Source organism: Corvus kubaryi, unplaced genomic scaffold (genome assembly GCF_017639235.1).
Source record: "Corvus kubaryi isolate FWS band 111438036 unplaced genomic scaffold, C.kubaryi_AGA036_p1.0 37135, whole genome shotgun sequence".
In the NCBI taxonomy this organism is placed as follows: Eukaryota; Metazoa; Chordata; class Aves; order Passeriformes; family Corvidae; genus Corvus; species Corvus kubaryi.
This window is the reverse complement of record NW_024581035.1, coordinates 541,247-556,323: the sequence shown is the minus strand read 5'-3', so window position 1 is coordinate 556,323 and position 15,077 is coordinate 541,247. Positions and strand designations below refer to the sequence as shown.

The 15,077-nt window shown below is 38.9% G+C and overlaps 1 long non-coding RNA gene across 4 annotated transcripts in view; it reads right to left on the bottom strand.

Annotated features, from left to right (window-relative positions):
- The window catches only part of LOC121661323, a 95,839-nt gene that overhangs the window by 76,725 nt on the left and 4,037 nt on the right, over nucleotides 1-15,077 (bottom strand). For all 4 annotated transcript variants that reach the window (XR_006014919.1, XR_006014918.1, XR_006014920.1 and 1 more), the window contains exons 2-5: nucleotides 12,653-12,738; nucleotides 9,976-10,043; nucleotides 7,310-7,435; nucleotides 4,858-4,971 (exon numbers count right to left, since the gene is read on the bottom strand). This is a non-coding gene — a long non-coding RNA (uncharacterized LOC121661323). The remainder of the gene's footprint in view (nucleotides 1-4,857; nucleotides 4,972-7,309; nucleotides 7,436-9,975; nucleotides 10,044-12,652; nucleotides 12,739-15,077) is intronic.

The following is a 15,077-nucleotide window of genomic DNA, read 5'->3' as shown; positions in this document are numbered from 1 at the left end:
TGAGAGACTTACTGAAGTTTTGCTAAAAAACTTCTTTAAAAAAACAGAAACTGACATGAATACTGGAAAATTTTTATAAAGGATCTATGGTTTTTGACTGACACAGTTTTTGACACTGATTTTAAGATTAATATCAATATTAATGACATAACTTCTGTAAAGGAAGTCCTAAATTACTCTGAATTGAGTATGTAGAAATGGAAGCATCTTAAAAAATATTATATAGTCCATGATAACCCATTATTCAACTGGAGTGTGTTAGGCTGCTTTATTTCACAACCCACTAAATAAGTTTTATTTCAGTGCTTACTACTTTTCCTGTTGTGAAAAGAAAACAAAGTTTCAAAAGTTACTGATGAACATTCAAAGACGGAAACAATACAATTATTTTAAGTTCTATATCCTGCTCCTGTCCCTTTGTAAGGAGTAACTGAATTTAGAGAGTGACAAACCAAGGAAAGTGTAATTAGACATTAGAACATATAATTCCTACAAAGTTTTGATATTGCTACTGTCTACTGTCGCTGTATTGCCAGAAAGCAAATTGTTAGCCCACAGATCTCTAAAATATGCACTCAGAGCAAGAGAAAGAATCTGCTGAGCAACCAGCAAGAGATGCACTGAGATGAATTTGATTTATTTGGGGAGCTCCACAATCAGCTAAACCATTTGGCATCAGCATAGGCACCTTCTTCGAGAAGCCTGCACAGTGTGCCCTCTCACTGGTGCCTCCAAGGGTTCTGAAATGGCATCTGACAAGCACTAGGCTCCATTTTTCATAAATACTTTGATAGCTTCTTTCCTCAATGATTGCTTCCCGTGAACCTCAAGTGAATGAAAAAGAACAGACATACAGGTAAGTCACGACTGAAATTTTTCATGAGCTTACATAAAACAGGTGCTTAGCAGTGAAAAGAGACGTTTAATAGAAGCTGTAGGAGTATTTCTTTATTGACAGGTCCTTCTCCTTCAGCAGCCACTGCTGAAGCTCTGGCATTCTGGACCCTTTACAACAGCTCAGCACTTGGCCGGTCAGTAACTGAGTAACCTGCATGTTTTCCTAAAGGAAAAAAACCCCAAATATTGTGGGCTTATTTCCTTCTTCTTATATTAGGCTAAAAATAATTTTGCCATTCTTATCTATGAAGACAGTCACAAAGGTCTCTGTAAAAAACTGTTTCCAAAGAAATCTTTGCTTGTAGTAACTTAACTGATATGTCAATTTTGAGAGTGTTCAAGATGTGTAACTCAGGACATGCCAGAAAAAGCTGAGGTTGTAGATAGTGGGAAAGAATATTTCACAAACATGTCCATATCCCTCTAGAGAAATTTTAAGTAAACAGGGCATTATCCACCTTTTTAATTATTATTATTTGCTCGAGAGAATTATGGGTTTGTACCAAATACTTAGGTCAAAATTTTAAACATTAGTTAGAAAAAATGGGTGCTTTTTATCCAACATAAATTTTTGCAAGAATTTTCTAAGGCAAGTAGATGGGTTTATTTCACTGAATTCCTTCAAGTATTGATTCTAATCCACCTACACAAAGTCCTGCATGACTCATGGCATAACATACTTATCACAAACATAGTTTTTAGACTTGAGAAATACATATTTTCAAATTGATCTTCCATGATCAAATAACAATCTCAAAGAAGCTACAGCTTTCCAAACTGATTTCTGCTGTTCTACTGTTTTTGCAAATCAGTTGTTTGCTACCTTTTTCTGTTTCACCTCAAAATATCTGCCAGGCTTGGAGAAACAGTGCACAACTGCATCATCAGGATAGAGCTGTTCACTTTGAGGCCTCGATCCCAAGCCATTAACATCAGTGAAAGTCTCTTATTGATTGCAGTGGATGGCAGAACAAGCTGTACCCAGGATGTGCTGCAAATTGCATTTGATGTGCTCTGGCTTTTTCCCTTTAGATACCTGTGTGATCATAGTGAAAGACAGTTTACCTTAATTTCTAACTGATTTTCAGAAGAGGGGCTCTTTTTTTTCCAAAGCATTGCCTAAATTGAGTTTCTTCTGATAGCCAATCAGTTCTAAGAATCAAAATTTTCTCTATTTCTGTTTCTTTTTCAGTTCATCAGCTCGCTCTCAGAGCCTCGCACAATGATGTTCAGTAGGACCTTGAGAGACTCTGAAGATCCTGCACTACTGAGGGGTGAAGGTATCAAAAATGAGGGAATGCATCCATGACCTTTGTTGTTCCAAGTTCCTAAGCAATAAGTTGCTTGCAGAAAATTATTTTTAGCTTTCCCACTGAATCAGTTAATTGCCTTCCCACTTTAAAAATTAATGGGATATGTGTGAGGGTATGGTGGCTCCTGCTGTTGCCCACACAAATGTGGTACCATCCGGGGTGGATAGAGGTAGCAGCACATTTTGCATGGTACTGCCAAGGCTTTGCAGTAACAAGCAATTCCACATTCCTGCCCATTTTGCACCTGTGTTAATGCCACTTCCCAAGCTATTAAACAGGCATCCGTGCCCAGAGTGAGTCCTGCCTGCTTGGACATGATAGATGAGAGCCAGAGTCTTTACGGCTTTCCTCCTTGGGACACTAAGATCCTAAGTAGCTGCTTTTCTCGCTCATGCCACACCAGAAGGTTGTTTTTCTCAAGTTGAACTCAGTGAGGCTTCATTGGCCTGAAAGTAGTCTCACTAAAGATGCCAAAAATGAATTCCTAATGTCCAGATTCTCGAAGATATAAAAGGTGAGAGTCACACATGAATAGGCAACACACTTTTTGTGTTAGTCTACAGAGGACTTCTTTGCAATTTTCCATACTTTCATGGAAATAAAAAAACAGTTTATGATTGGTATAATGTTGCTTTCTTTTCTCTTCCCCTGGAAGCTTTAGGAAGGGATAAACATGCTTACTTTGTACACTTTACTTTGTATTTCCCAGTCCTAATCTTCTCTTGTCTGAATTTACCTTTACTGTGTCTAAATTTCAGGACATGATGCCTGAATGGTCTCTTCCTGCAGTGCTGAACACTCTTCCAGGGACAGGGCCATACCCCCATACCACCAAAGCCAGAAATTAAAAGCAAGTCCTCATGGGGGTCATGTCCCCTCCTCCCATTTCCACCTCTGAGTTTTTGCTGATATTTCTGATTTACTCATCCAAGTGTTTTCTCCACTTGAAGTGGCTGCTCTACAGCTTTATTGTGATTCTTATTTACATCTATCATTATAATACTATTTGCTAAGTCAGGACTAATTCCTCAATCCTTTTTGTTCTGAAAAACTTCCAAAGGCAAAGGTGAAAACTGCAATGCTGTGGCTGCTACTTGTCATTCTGCTCTGTGATCAAAGCACTCAATGCCCAACCCATCAGAAACCTGAACTGCAGCTCTCAGCCTGTATTTCCACCTGCCATCTTTCTTTCACCTGACTCTGAAGTAGGTGAAAGACTCTGAAGTCTGACACCTCAGACCTGTGGTATTCTCAGGCATCACATTGGAGCACTTTTACTTCTTCTTCCCAACTTTAATATCCACTGAACGTACATCAGTATCCTGAAGTTCTTAGCTCAAGAGTGATAGCAATAGCAATTGGTTCCTGCAAAACTTTGGGAAGTTGGCCACTTTATTTCTTCAACTTTTTTTTTTTTTTGGTAGAACATTTCAGTCAGACCAAAAACAGTAACATACTAGATTGCAAAATAATTTTAGTGAAGGTTTGTGTTTTAATTTAGTGAAACAAAAAATAAAGAAAACTAGGAAAAAATTATTAAGCCTTATCTTTTCCTTCAGTGTAATGGAAAATAATAACTAAAACCACTCTCTCTGAGTCATCCTCAATTAAAATACTTTAAGTTTTGAACTTAGCAGCCAAAGAGATAAATCACTTCTGAGGAACACAAAACAGCAGCAAAAGAAATTATATGTTGCCCTTAATTCACCAATGTCAACCATCTTGATTATTTTCTTTTTGTATATACTTTAAAATACAAGTATATACATTTCTGTTTAAAAACATCTTTGTGTATATATATATTCTAAATCCTAGCTGTGAGTTGTAAGAGCACACAAATAAGGACAGAATTTTGAGTAACGGAGTACTTTGGCATATATGTTCATTGCATCTTTTACATTTTGCCCAACATAAACATCATTTCTGTTCCTTCCATGGGTAAAAACTGTAGGCACACGTGACTGCGAACACACAGAGGTGGGATTTCGTGTTTTCAAGGTCTATACAAAACAGATAGAGGTGTTTGCCAAAGATCAAATATTTCTTATCAGCTTCAACCTCTGTTATTGATCTGGAGATTTATGGCTAAAATTGAGTAAATGATGTGACCTTGAACCAGAGCTCCTTGGATTTAAAGTGTAACTTGATTCAGCCCTATTTTATATTTTATTTAATTAGGCATGTATTTTGACTTCTCACCATGTGTCTTGTCTTTTGAGGGAGAGGGTAAAAGGGACATGTTGCGATTAAAGCCGAAAACTTACAGCACTTTCTGTCATCCATTTTGAGGTGGGCCACAGACATTTTGGCCTGATTTTTCTTTTAATGCTTTCACAATCTCATGGAGGTGCCTGCACACACTTAAGGTAGTCAAAGCCTCTTATACAATGCAGTAGGAGCCTCACAATTCTGCTGACGTGTTTATTCCATAAAGTGGTGAGCCATTGTGAGAAATCTCCATGGCCCACGGCTGCATTTTTAAAGAAATGCGTTGTTCTGACTGAAGATGGTTCACATTTTAGAACAACAACAGCTACAAAATGCTATTGGTGCCACTGCAAGTCACTTTATACCCACCTAAGCGTGTATATGACACGACTGTGTGTGAGGGGAGAGACCAGAAAATATATTGTTTGCTTGCACTGACCTGGAGTCACGGCTCTGCCAGCCTGAGGCAGCGACGGCTTCCAGCAGAGCTGGGATCAAGTGGAAAGCTCTGCTTGGCCCCTTGAGCCACCCAATCCTCCAGGCCGGGGTTCCTCTGGAACAGGGAAACACGCCATTAAAACTCCTGTGTGCACGGAACGTGTCTGCCTGAAAAATTAAAAATTTATGATGCTGCGTTCTCCACAAGAGTTGGAAATAAAGTGTTATAATAATGAAATATTAATATTTAAAGTAGAGGAGTACAACCTCAGAACACAATACATCATACTACAGTTTAGTCACCAGCAATAACTGCTCTGCACTTGTGGACTAAATGTGCTGATGTAACAAAGGGAACCAGGTGAAGACTATTTTTACTTCCACATATCTAAAATAAAACTAATTTTAATAAAGTTTCATTTGTTTATGACAATGGCTATCTTTTTAACAGTTACTGCTAACCGTAAGTGCAAAATCTGTTTATAATTTAAATCAAGTTCAGTTATACTTAAAAAAACTTTCATAATAAAGTAAGAAAGAAAGGAGGCCTGGATGCTTCAGGAAGATGTTCAGGTGCTGCTGTATTTATCGTGGCATTCAGGGGATTTCAAGAGATACCCTGTCACTGTATCCATTATCTCTTAGCTCGGAATGTCATGGTTTACATGGCAGAAGCCCCAGAGGGAGTGGCACAGCACAGAGCCCTGGTTCGAGGCACTGGAGCTGGAGGCATTTCCCTGGCTTTGCTGTGCACAGGCCGCTGCCTCTGCTCATGCAGAGAGAGGAAATTAATCCAGCACATCCTCAGCAGCAGTACTAAGGCTTGGTTTGCACACAAGAGAGGATTATTCTCAATTTAAATAATTTTGTGTGTCAGGCTTATCTCAACAGCATGACTCCTCACAAGTTGCCACCTCCCAGCACCAGGGAATGAGGAGATAAGACAAGGACAACTGTTGTGGCCACCCAAAAAATGGGTGACTAAAAATAGAGAAGAGCTAAATCCAACAGTAGGATGGTAAGCAGGGTACCTGAGGGAAGGAGAGTTTCTGTCTTCAGCTTCTTGCATAATATGAACTGAATGGATAAAAAGCAACAACCTCCTACCAACTTTGTAGTTTAGCCACCAGATTGGACAATAATCACACAGAAATTTCATGGCAAGTTGAGATAGGAGCAGCAAGAGCATCGTGTGGCTCTCAGTAATAGGTCGTGGATTAGACACACCAACACTATTGCTGAGTTGGTAGCTTTAGTTGTTCTGCTCTAGCCTTCCAGGGACTTTGCATTTTACACAAGTTGTAAAATCTGAGCACTGAGGAAGCTACACCCACCAAGATACAAAGTGGCAAAACTGATAAGGCTAACAGAGGACAGCAACAGGATTAGACAAAAGAGACCATGATTAACTTTGGAGTGAGTGGCAGATACAGCTGGACTCAGCATAACAGTGATAAAATCATCTTCATCATCATAGAGGAAAAGAGGTGCTTGGATTTGAAAAATACACAATCAAGAAATGTCAGCAACAGGCACTCTGAAAAACAGAGATGAAATCAGGAAGGGGAACATGGAGAACACTTTGAATGCAGCCTTTCTGGAAGGTAATAGCTGTTGTTAGAGCTGTCAGCTATAAACCAGTCAGAAGACAGATGTACTTGAAATGTCTTGTCCAATAAAGATCCCAAATGTCACTCAAAATGATCAGACTATTTATTACAGACTCTGTAATGGAAACATGAAAGAAGGCATGGGACGACAGAACAGAGACAGATGGACTGTTTGCTACATGTCATTTAATATCAATCAGTGACAAGAATTTATTAACACAGTTGCTGCTTTAATGCATTGAACAAGCTTAAAAACATTCAATGCACTGGATGGTAAGTGATAATTAAAATGCACCTCACAAGGCTTCAAAAACTGTAATAATCTGCTGAAAATATCCAGTATAATTTATTTATCAAAAAACCCCAAGCTCTACCTCCCTCCACCCCCCCCAAAATTCTTATTCTATAAGAACAGACCTCACTTGGTTTTTGAAGAATTAAGGTTGTTTCTCTACCTGTAGACACTGGAAGATGAACTGAGTATCTACATGGTATTGATGATACTGGTTTCTGCTTTTTTTTCACCTAACTCTGCTTGTGCCCTTAACTTTTAAGCATGATCCTTGCAAGGGACCTCATGGAAGCAGGACAGTATGGATGCCAACAGAACAGACTGAGCAGAGCTCTTAGAGAGGCAACACCAATCTGCTGCTATCTCAAATATTGTGTGCTTTCCCAAGCACTAAATACCACATTTTCATCTTTCCGTTCATGTACCCTTATTTCTCAAAGCACATTATTTCTCTAATCCATCAGCACTGTGTATTATCCCATGATATATATTGCTTCTAGGGGAAAATTGCCAAACAATAAATAGTTATTATACTGAAAAAGACTACAGACCTTTTCTCATTCCCTCCACTGACAGAGTTCTTCATCCAGTTTGTAGCTGCCACATCTGGTGAGCACTTCTTTTTGGCATTTCTAAACAGTTGTCTGTAAGCCAAGTTACTTGTGTCAAAGTATTTTCTAGGGAAAAAAATACATGAAAAACATTTAAAAAAAAGAATAAAAGGACCTCACTGTATACATTTCATTTCTAAGCTGTTCTAAAACACAGGAATCTAAATAGCAGTGTCCATTTTTACCATAAATGATGAATAAAAATATATTAATACATTACATATTTTTAACGGTTTAAATTTTTTTATATTATCATGAAAATCCTAAATTTCTCTGAAACTTGCATATTTTCATGGAAATCCTGTAGCAGAAATTCCAGCTATTTCAGTAGTGATCCCAATGATATTTTGATGTCGAGAGGGAGAATATTTCCAGAAACAAAGAAACCCAAAAAAGAGGAAAAGAGGCCTCTTCCCACCCTGCTCCTTCTCCCAGTACTCAGAGCCTTCTAGTGAAGCCTTTCAGCAATGTTTATACACTAAGACACTTAAAAACGAAAAGGCAGAAAACAAAATTTCAAACACGTATTCCAGCGGGATGCTTGAGATGGAAAAATTTAAAACCCTTGCAATTTTCCACAAGGAGATATTTTTGTTATCGTACTGACACTGACAGAAGATTTAATGTTTGCCATCTCTGTAAAACCATTTCATCAGCTGAATTCTCTGTACACAGCACCAAATCTGCCTGACAGGCACTACCCTGACCCACAGCTATGAAGGATGGGGCATATTATATTCCAGCATACACCTAGAAATACATAAACTGAGGATCTGGCCTTTTTGTCCAAGCCCAGTTGCTTAGCAACCCACAGAAGCTTTTTTTAGAATATTTTTGAAAAATAAGGCCCTGTCATTCAACAACAGAGTTTTGACGTTTGAAATTGTGGTGTTTTTAATAGCTGAGACTCAGTAACGTAAATCTTAAGGAGAAAATCATGCTCCCACTGAAAATTTTTCCCTCATTTCAGAAGGCAGGAATTCCTGCTTGCTGCCTTTCCCCTTCCTTTTTATTTTAAAGCCAATACTGCTCATGATCTCCTGGCATTTCCCTGCTCCTCCGCTGAGCACGGAAGGTGCCAGCCGTGCTCGTGGGCTCCAATCGCGTCTCCTCTCCACATGATCCTTCCAGGAGCACTCCTGAGGAATGACAAACGGTGTCCGTAATCCGGCACATCACCAGAGCCCTAATCAAATTAGACTTACTGCCTTTGCAATCACAAGTGGGTCTTCATGTTTTATGTCCCAGCACAATTTGAGTCAAGCTGGCTTGCCAGAACATTGCTCCTGTCCTCATAAAAGTATATGACAGCTCTAACAAGCATTTGGGGAGCAGGCAGGTGCAGCACAATGCAGGCACGGCAGCTCTAATGAAAACACACACCAGACTGTTTGCCTCGCTAAAAACTGGAGTTCCATTAGCAAGCCAGACAAACACCAATGACAATCAATTAGGGGTGATTTGGATAAGACATTCTGCAGGTGTATTAGATTAATTCTGGTCGCATTAGTTCACTGATGTGCTAATTTTGTGTATTTATTTAGACAGCACAGTGTGGCTTGCCTCTAACATTAACGGCTGGGGTTTATTTCCTACTGTGAGGAATGAGAAAGGCAAAATGCTACCAAAATTTGTTGTGCCAAATGAAAAGGCTTGTGCTCAAGTGCTTACAAAATTGCAATTCAAAACCCAGGAAAGAAAGTAGTCTGAGATATACATCATTTACTGCTTGATTAAAACACTTACATAAGTCTTGAACCGTTAAGAATAATAAGTAGGTTCTCAGTGCATGATTTCTAATCCAATTATTTTTAAGAACTGCTAGAAATATAGCTAAGCATTATCACCTTTGCCCCAAAATCATGGTAGCAACACAGCAAATGAATAATTCAGGCAAACAGTATTAGGAATTAGTTTATAACTATTCCCTGAGACTCTACTATAATGTATCACATAATAAACAGAAATAAAAAGCTACGTTTCACAACTGTCTCACCAGGTTGACTTTTTGGGATGCAGTTTTACATGGAGGGATAAATATGCTAGTATAGGACTCGAATATTTGAAACTCATTGGAGAGAAAATTTATTATGGCTTCTAAACAATATTTGTGCTGTGCCATCTGAAAGACCATTTTATAAATTTCAGTGGTTTTGTAAACATTAAAAATTTTTAGCCTCAATCTGTTAGATTTCATTTCCCGATGCCTAAGCAGTCTTGTTTTTCACCTTTATGGTTACTGTTTTAGAGCAGGGCCAAGTTGGATCTGATACAAAGCATCCTAGCAGATCCCTCACTCGGATATTTTGGTTAAGTTTACATACCTTTAGCTCAAGGAAATGCTTTGGATCAAATTATGTGACATTTCTCAATATTCCATATCAAATGACATATCCCAATCTGGCTACAAATTTTCACCAAAAAGAATGGAGAAAAGGAAGAAAAAGCAAAGTCTGATGTTCTGAGCAAAATTAATATTCTCAGAACAATGTGAGTTTTAATAATTTGCATCCAGTGGAACAAGGAACAGTTAAGCAAAACCAAGATCATCTATGCCCCAAGGCCACGCCAGTGAAAAGATTCACAATTTCAATTTAAAATTATACCTGTGCTTGTAGTGTCAGAGACCTCCTGATTTCTTCTTTTGCTTGACTTTTGCACAAAGAACAGTGACCTGAAAAGGCAGATTCAGCAAAAGTCAGCTGCACCAGCAGGGTCAGGCAGATATTCAGTCATTACTAGATCATGTCTTGCAGCTGGTGTGGTCACACAGGTGTAAGGAGGCAGAAACAGCACATATGCTTTAATGGAAGACCAAAAGAAGAAAGAAGAAGAAAACTTCATGTGAAAAAATCCCATAAATTAATGCTGTCACCACAGCACGTGGCTTTGAAACCAACATCTTACTCAAGTCCTTATTTTACAGATAAATTGAAATTAATTCCTGCTGCAAAAACCACACACTCCCTACTTTTTCTCTTTACAGACTTGCTCACAAACAATAAAAATGTAGAAGTGATCCCTGTATTCTTCCAAACTGACTTGAAAAACCTACAAGAGCTGGACACAGAATGGCTGAGCAAATCTCAACAATGAAAAAAATGTTAGCTGTTGTTTGTACTGTTATTACTAAAATGTACTGTTCAGTGATAACTTAAGAACAAAAGGATTGGATCAGAGTAAGGACATCAGAGATTAAAAATGCAAAGTAATCTTTAACAGAATTAAAAACTGCAATTAAATAAAGTTGCTCAGTGATATAAATGCTGCCCCTCAGTGATCTCTTGGAAGTGTGCCGAGTTATGGCTCCATTTTTCATTCAAAAACATTGTTAGACACTTACTTAGCTTGCACCAGTTAAAAACTAAATGCAGTGAGTTATAGCATCCACTAGCTGCGGTTCCAAAACCCTGACTGCTTTCAGAATTTTCCTAGAAACTTGTCTGATAGTGTACAAAGACTCTGAAGCACTGAGTACCAGAAATTAGGGGACGACAGCGTCCAGTTGTCACTGAAGTCATCGTTTAGACATCACTTATTCCACATGTTACTCATGTCTCAGACTTATTCTCTATTTTGCAAACTTTTAGAATCCAATCACACAAAAAAAGGCCTCCTTTATTTCTCACCACAGCAGGGTTAAGAGACCTATCCTGGAAGGAAATAAAATCCCTCAATGACACTTCCAAATTTTGGCAATCCCATACACCCAGAGTTAGCAGCTGGACCTCCAGAAATCACACTGGGGAGGACAAACTTCTGTTTTGCTGAACAGGTTCTAGCTCTTCCAAACTTCTCTGAATTCACAAGGACTAGATTTTCCAATAAAAATATTGAGAAAAAGCATAATGTCAGCCACATTCACCTTCTCCAAACACAAACCTTTTTTATTACAGCTGTGAGGAAAAGCTGCATCATCTTCTCTGTTTTAGGCACAGAACAACTGAGAGGCAATAGGAGCACAAAAAGAATATAGAAATATTTACAAATTGCCAATACATTTTCCCATTTCTCAGTGTTAGTAGATGAATCATTACAGCTGACCATTTTCCCATTTTAAAACATAATTTCTTGGGAAAATGGCCTATGTCACACAGATAAAACCTACATAGATACTTTAAATCCACTTAACGATGATGTTTAGCAAGTGAAAATTTGAATGCCAAACAACCTGAATAAATGATGTTTGCATTACTTTTTTCAGGTATTTTATACAAATAGACAAAATTTACAGATGACCCAAATTTTTTCAGGTAGCTCAAGAGTGGAAAAGATTCTGAATAAATCCATAGTGATCTAACAAGGCAGAAAGTATGAACAATCAAAGAATATGAACACTGCATATGAGCCACTGCTTATGAACAATCAATAAGCAATTATTAAAGTTAACCCACTTAAGAAGCATATAAAAATATCAACTTGGAAAAAATGAAAAATACTTTAAAGTCAAATCTTATTTTATTTATAAAAAAGATTACCCATTCTCTGTAGAGGGAAAAACAACTGTACCCTGAAATTGTTTCATAAACCAGTGCATCTCCCATTTAGCTATTTTATTCACTTCTCAATTTCCAGTTATTTATGTCAACTATTAGCTGTGGGACTCTGAATTTGTGCTGGCTGATCATAAGTAATCTCTAATATCTGATTCCTGGCAAGGATTAATTCTATAATCATGGCAGTTCTTTCAATACTAATTCATGTCTAGACTTTTTTTTAAGATCAAATCTAGAATCAAATTAATGGCTGTTTTAATTTACTCATTCTGTTCCCTGGCTCCATTTTCTTATTAAAGATGTCAACTACTATTTCAACACTTGTCTGAGAAATGGCAATCTCTTGGGAAAATACACATAAGTCTTTACGTATATCAGGCTGACAAGGCACCAGCAAGATGAAAAGTTGTAAAAAGGCTTCACTGTTCCCAGACTTCTGATACTTCATCAAATATGACAGTAAAAAAATTAAAAAATAACATAATTCAAAAGTATCAGAAAATATCTATGACTTAAAAAAGGAAGAAAGATTTTCAAGTTTTCTACTGAGATGTCAAGAATACAAGCTGCATTTTCAGTGCTGCTGCATGAGCTCTTCAGATGACATTATGCCCACAGTCCCATGTGCTCATCAAAAATCAAATCAACATACTTTGGCAGATGGCGAACACCTAATGCAAAAATATGTTGATCAGTTTTTAAATTTGCAATAAACTATATTCTTCAGTTTAATGCCCGCTCTAAAGAGAAATCTGTGTTTGTTTGGTTGGGGGTTTTTTCAATTTACCTTGAAATCTGCATACAGATCAATGGTTCACAGGACTACTTCCTTAGCAAGGACAGTTCTCAGCATCAGCAGATTTATGTCAAAGGCTGCCAAGAGATGAAGTCATTGAAGGAATAAATATATATTTATCAGAAAATGAAACAATCTTGCAAACCTCTTTCCATTTAACCACAGAAGTCCGGCTCTCCTGCCTATGATTCAATCACCCATGGGGATTAAGAGCATTACAAGAACAAACACTTTGCCCAAACAAATTATTCTCTTACAAACACAGAAGAGAAAGAACACCAGATGTTCAAAAGAAATTGGGTGTAGATTTAAGAATCAAAAAGGATGATGAATATGGACCATGAAATAGAGCAGTGAGCAATGTGATAAGCATCTGTTGAGTAATAAATCCAGTCTTTGTGCAGTTCTCTCTGCAAAGCGAATTTAATGGGAAAGTTTTCAGTCAGAAAATAGTGGCCCTTTTAAGAATGCTATCTTACATGTTAGTACAAATAATCACCTATGACCAAATAAAACACTATTTATCTATGAAATAGAAGTCTTGCACTTTTATCAACTGATAAATAAATGATTGCTTTTAAGGACATACAATCCAGACGGGAAGTCAGAAGTGATCTACCCCGTGAGAAAACACAAGCAGAGACAGAACCCTTGAAAAACATGTGCACAGTGCATTTTCATCCCAGGTTTTTCCACTGAGAATTTACAGTATGGGATGAGCATCCTGGCACCACTTCAGGGACCTCAGCTCAGGCCCAGAAAGCTTTGTGAATGACAAATGTGACCTTCTCAGCACCTTAGAAGGCATTTATGTCAGTACATTTGCCTTGTACTGAAGTTTTGGATAGGGAAGAATTAAAATCTGATCATCTCACATCTTGAAAAATTGGCAAATCTGCGCTTCCTCCTCAGTTCACCACTTAACTTCTTGTAAGGAAAGCAGAACCATATGGCGTATGCTATTTTAATTGTTTTGCATATTAAATACAGAGTAGTTAATACTTCCCCTTTGTCCCTGTAGGAGACCAGAGGGATGGTTCAGTGGCTCCAAACAACCAGGTGGGAAGTGTGGGGAGAACAGGGCGAGATCTGCATAGGTGGGACATCACTGCTCCACCCCCACCCGCTGAGCCTCAGTCAGCCTCAGTCCACACACAAACAAAGGTGGCCAAAGCCAGGGCCTGACACAAAATGGAGGAGTGACCCCACACACTGACACAAAATGGCAGAGTGACCCTGAGGCCTCACACAAAATGGCGGAGTGACCCCACAGCCTGACACAAAATGGCAGAGTGACGCAGTGGCCTCACACAAAATGGTGGCGGGACCCCACAGCCTGACACAAAACAGTGGAGTGGCTTTCCCCCACACCCTTACCCAAAATGGCAGATTGATACCCCGACCCCTGCCCTTACCCAGCATGTCAGACTGTCCCCCTCACCCAAAATGGCGCCATCTGTCCGTGTGGGCCCCACAGGGACCATCAAAGCACAGCCGTGCCTGGTGAGCCCCAGGGGAGCAGAGCAGAATGAAGGACACGGCCCATGTGCCAAGGTCTCCCTGCCCTGGATTTAAATACAGCTCAGAGCACGCTGGATCCCAGCATTTTCCCAGAAATAACGCACTCATTTTCTACCAAAAGAGACCACCTTGGCTAACGATGAACCATGTTTGCCCTGACAGCCTTTGCAGTAGGATAACACAGTGTAGGACAAGACAGTGTGGCTCCAGCAGGGACAATAGCAATTGCCCCAGCTGACCCTCTGGGCTCTACACAGGCCTGTTCAGGGCAGGAGAATTCACTGGAGTCCAAGATGTAAAACTCCCACATGACAAGCAACACAAGTGTTCTTTGAGATTCCCATCCGAGAGAAAGTAACCACCAATAACTTTGGAAAAAATACTTATTTTCCTGGTGTGTGTTTTATCAGCACTGTGGGCTGTGGTTTGAAGCGGGAGCTTATCTGCGTAATTGCTGTGGTCAGCTCTGGGTTTCTGTGGAAGCTGGTTGCTCTGGAAAACTTCAGGTGAACAGCAGAATCCTGCTTTTGTATCTGGCTACAAGCATTTGTGCTTCATTCCATCCCTGTTTGCCTAAATGTGTACAACTCCTTTCTAAAAGCTAAATTTACAGTCTATATTTCCATGCTGCTACTTTAGAATAGCTTTCATCTGCAAATAGTTGTACTCCGAAGTGAGTCTGCAAGCAACATACCTGGGAAGTGCAGGGATTCAGTTCCTCTGTTAGCATTTGAAGTTGCTGCTCAAGTTTTACTAACCCTTTGCTCTGAGCAAACTCTTCCATCTTTACCCTTTATTTTAATGACTGATTAGAATTTCTAACTTAACTTCCAGCACCAGAATGTGTTACTGCTCATCTTTCACCTTCTCACCTTTGGGTGTTCATTCATTATTT